Below are 5,244 nucleotides of genomic sequence, written 5' to 3'. Positions count from 1 at the left end.
ACAAAAGCCTGTTGCCATCCTCAGCATTTGGCTTCCTGATTGGCAGCTGGGGTCCAAGGCGCCCCCTGTCCCTCCCCAGATCCCCACGTCAGAGTAAATCCCCCAGGACCATGGGAGCTGCCAAAAGTCTAGGGCCTGGCCTCCTGCGGCCTTGCAGCAACAATAAAAAGCAGCAAATGAATCCACCCAGATCCCACCACTGTGGCTCCACAGGGCAGTAGAAAGGCCTAAACACGAGGGTCTACACAGATCGCCACCAAACAGGCCTTCTGGGGCCTCTGGAATTGGCGAAAGAAATTTCCCAGCACCAGGGATTTTCTAGCTGTGGGAGCCCAGGTTCTGCTTCCCAGTGAATGCAAGTGCCTCAGCAGGGTGTGACAGGGCCCCCCAAAAGTCCCCACTGGCCTGTCTTGAGACAGAGCTTTAGATCTCCAGATAAGCTTCCCCTTACTCCAGAGTCTTAAGGCCTGAACCATCTACAGGATATTTATTTTTATTTCAGACTATACCTTCTGATGATCCATTCTGAGTTCTCTGTAAGAGAACTGCGTTTGTGAAGGAATCCTACACAAACATCAGCTGTCCCAGAAGCCTTGTGTGGTCATGAACTGTGTGGAAAGTCACAGTTATGATGAGGAGCCTAGAGGCACAGACATTTCCTCCTGGTCAGTAAGCTTTACCAGACAACTCTAATGATTTGACACATACACATTACCATGCTCAGCACCCAGGTGTGTGTGTGTGTGTGTGTGTGTGTGTGTGTGTGTGTGTGTGTGTCTGTGTCTGTGTCTGTGTCTGTGTCTGTGTATGTTTCTTCTGGTGTGTTGTGACCTGTTCTTTAAGGCCATCCAAGTTGTGGATGGATATGATGAAGCCTAGAGCATATCACAATGAGAGGCTGAGAGAATATGTATCTTGACCCTCTACTCAGTCAGCCTGTAAGCTGTGGCCACATCACCGACTAAGATCCAGGAAAGTAGACTGAGCAAAGTTTTGTGGGCAGGAGGACAGGGAGCACCATCAGGGTCAAGCCTGCAGGGCACTGGGCAGTGGAGGGAGTGGAACCACTATGCAGCCTCAACAAGGCCTCGGCTGACCCCATGGAAACTCAGAGAGGTCCTGGATTGCAGTAACACAAGCATGCTATGGCCCTGAGCAGCCACTGGATGCAGGACACACCTGGTGGAAGGCCATGACTTAGGCACCATAGGCTCCCTTTCAGGCCAGGCCACTCATGGATGGGGACTCAGCTGGGCACTGGTGGCCACCAGAACTTCCTATAGCAGTCCTGAGGAAGGAGTGCTTGCTTACTAAGGAGAAGAGGCAAGGTCCTATAGCACCTGTAAGACAGTGACTAGAAAAGCTCAGGCTCGCTTCCAGCCCTGGATTCTAGGATTGCAGCAGCCATCCCCCTGTTCCTACTATTCACTCCCTCTCAAGCTACACAGCATCTAGCACCTGATGCCTTCCTTCCTATGTGCTCTGATGGCTGATGTTATAGAATAGAGTCCTTGAGAAATCTAAGGCCCTTTCAAGGGTCTCTCCGATGAAACCCATCCAGAGTTTCAGCATCCTTGCTCCTTCCTTACTGTCTTTGGTAAATTTCTTTTTTCTATCCTGTTTCCCCAAGTCACTCTCCTCTCCTTTGCCCTTTCAATAAGGAACGGTGGTGTTCGTTCAGGTGCATCTGTAGGGGGAAGGACTTTGGAACTAGTCCTTGGTTGGAATACTAGTTCAGTTCTCTTGAGATGATGGCAGGCAGGTCACTTAAGCTCTCTAAGGTCTTTTCTTTATCTGCAGGAAATGGAGTTACTGCTGGATATGGTGGTACAAGCATGTAATTTCAGTACTTGGCCTGCAGAAACAGGTAGGTCAGGAATTTGAGAAAGGCCTAGGCTATATAGAGAGACCCTGTCTCAAATGGAAAAAGTTAAATTATAAAAAAGGAGGTATTGACATGCTTGTATAGTTGTTGTGAGAAGCAAATGAAATAACATCAGAAAATTGCCTACTACGTAGTTCAATGGAGCTCAGTAAATGTTACCTCTTTTTTTCTCCCTTCATGGAAATGACTGAACCTAAAACAACCTTCAATGATTAATTTCAAACTACTCTATTTTAGGAAGTGCTGCTGTGGCTCAAGTGGTAGAGTGCTAGGGGACAGCACCCCGACCCAGAGTTTAAGCCCCTTGACTGACACCCCCTCCCCCCAAAAAAGAAAGGAAAAGGTCAATTTGTTACTTTTACTAGCTTAAATGTTTTAAAAATAACATTACCTTTAAATGTTTACCAATAAGACTTTTTTTCTGAGATAAGGTTTGGATATATATGCCAAGATGGCTTCAAACTCATGACCTTTCTGTCTCAGCTTCCCCAGGCTGGCAGCCTAATGAGAATATTTGAGATATTATGTAACTAAGCATTTTTTTGCCAGTCCTGGGGCTTCAACTCAGGGCCTGAGCACTGTCCCTGGCTTCTTTTTGCTCAAGGCTAGCACTCTACCACTTGAGCCACAGCACCACTTCCAGCTTTTTCTGTTAATGTGGTGCTGAGGAATCAAGCTTAGGGCTTTGAGCATGCTAGGCCAGCACTTTACCACTAAGCCACATTCCTAGCCCCTAACTTAGCATTTTGAACTGAGATTTAAACCAGTTTCGTTGTAGCCACTTTGCATCTCTGATTTCACTTCTGGACATGAAGACTCTGAGAAGGCAAACTGATCTCAGAAAAGGAAAAAAAAAACACAAAATCAAAGACAGAAGTGGGGGACATATACTCCTCGAATGGCAGATCAGTTAGAAATCTAAATCTATCTAGGGGGCTAAAATAGTCACACTGTTTTATATGAGAAACAGGGGCTGAAAAGCTAAGGCTTGGTCAAGTATGGAGCACTTTGGGCCTAGGGCCCAAAAAGGCTAGCTAAGAACCTGAGGATGAGATGCTGGGGGCAAAAAAGAACTCTGGGAGAAGGCCTGAGGGAATATCATGGCTGGGGATATAGAGTGATAAAATACTAGCTACAGTGATAGCTGCATGGGAGGTGGGCATGAATTTCTGGGGGAGGCAACAAGAGGTTTCCACCCTTACTAGCCTATTCTGGGCCTGCTCGTCCTAAAGCCATGACAAGGACAAAGTATTAAACTGTAGCAAAACCTTAAGATTTAGGATTCCCTAAAGGAGAAATAATATGTTCAGAGTGAATATGCCCCATTAGAAGTCTCCACTTCTGATGGCAGCATAAAAGCTTATCTTAGAATTCAGGTCACTGAGGCCCATAGATAAATATGTCTCGATTTTCTATTTTTTGTGTCATCTTTTCTACAGATTATAACAATGCTATGAGCAGGAGGCACATAGCAGAATTTTTCTTTCCTAGGTTTTAAACAAAGCTGTAACCAAATTGCTTGTATATTTGTATGTGTGTTATGTGTGCAAATATATTATCTATGTCTATATGTATATAGAAATAATATACATATGCATATATACATGCATACACATATATATATACACACATAAATTTTCTCTTCATGTTAAGAAAGTATTTGGACCCAGAGGCAGGTCTTATGGCTAGGAACTCTGGTAAAATAATGAACCTTCTCCACTTCCCTTTCAGCACTCTCCCCACATCCTAACCTGGTCTATGTTGGGCTCTTTCCCCTTTTCCAGTCTGTAGGAAAGCACAGTAGGGACAAATGTGAGCAATGGGGATGCCACACTGCTTTTCTCTAGGTTAATGCAATGCATAATGCCTTCCTAAAGAAAGCTACTCTTTATGCCTGGGTTGTGTTTATTTTCAGTGAATCCTTCCTTTTTCTTTCACTTCCTAGGGTCTTTTCTATTTGGGGGAATTTTTTTGCATTTTATTGTTATTGTAAAGGTGACATACTGAGGAGTTTCAGTTACATAAGTCAGATAAAGAGTACATTTCTTTTTGAACAATGCCACCCTTTCCCTCATTTTCCTGCAGTTTTTCCCTCCAGTCTCCACCCACAGGTTATATTCATTTTCAACCGTGTCTAGTATCGCTGCTGCATTTGTTTTACTCTTTGTCCCACAATTTCTGTACCCTTCCTTTACCCTCACAAACACAGATAAACAAGACAAAAGGAAAGGAAAACAAAAACAGCATCAAAGAACAAAAACTCTTGTTTCTATTTCCTTGAGTTCATTTCAATAAATATTATTTTATATGATCATCTGCATATAGCTATTGAGCCTTTGTTATCCTCTCCTAAGAATACCCTCCCTTAGTCTCACTCTGTGTGAATGCCTAGAGACCTGTATAATTTAACATGTGCTAGTGTATATTTTTAATGATCCAGTGTGTTTACTTGTAGATTTATAGGCACATTCATTTACCACAAATAAGGGAAAACATACAACCTCTGTTTCTTTGAGTCCTTCTTATTTCACTTAATATAACTTTTTCCAAGTCCATTTCTTTATGAATAGCACAATATCATTCATTCTGAGGGATGAGTAGAATTCCACTCTGTATATATACCATATTTTCTTGATCCATTCATCCACTGAGGGGCATCTGGGTTGATTCCATATTTGGCTATGGTAAACAATGCTGCAATGAGTATAGTTGTGCTGTTAGCTTTTAATGTGGCCTTGTTTGAGTCTTATTACAGACTCAACTAAACCTATCCCAGGACTTGTTGAAGCATGTTATGTTCAGTTGTTTTCCCCTCAGGACATATATCCTTGCTCCTTTCTGACAAAGAATTCAGAATGTGTCATAGGGGAGCTACCTCAGGGGACAGGAAGGAGGAAGGGTATGTGTGTTATGAGGAGGTATGCTCCAGACTAGGTAGGAATGTGCTGTTGACTCTCTTTGGTATTCTTTCCTCTGGGTGCCAGATGACCATGGACAGTGAGTCAAAGAGGTATGTCTTCTGACTATATGGTGTTCAGAGGGAAAAAAAGACACATATATCCTATGCACAAAGGACTGAATGAGTAGCTTGTTGCTTCACACAGGTGGGGCTTGTTCCGGGTGTTTTTGTGTATTTAGGTAACGACACCTAAATGATATAATTAGCAGAAATGCAGTTGTCAAAAATCTTCAAAGATTTAAAATTTTTTATTGTGTGAAAAATTTACCTAAAAATAATAAAGGTAAAGAAGCAAAAAAAAGAGGTATAAACAAATATTGATCTTTAAAGCCATGCAGGCTATAGTTTTTTTGGGGGGGGAGGGCGGGAAATGCACAAAAATTAGGTTCATTGATGGATT

The sequence above is a fragment of the Perognathus longimembris genome, chromosome 28 (assembly GCF_023159225.1).
Source record: "Perognathus longimembris pacificus isolate PPM17 chromosome 28, ASM2315922v1, whole genome shotgun sequence".
Taxonomy (NCBI): Eukaryota; Metazoa; Chordata; class Mammalia; order Rodentia; family Heteromyidae; genus Perognathus; species Perognathus longimembris.
This window is presented reverse-complemented; position numbering follows the sequence as displayed.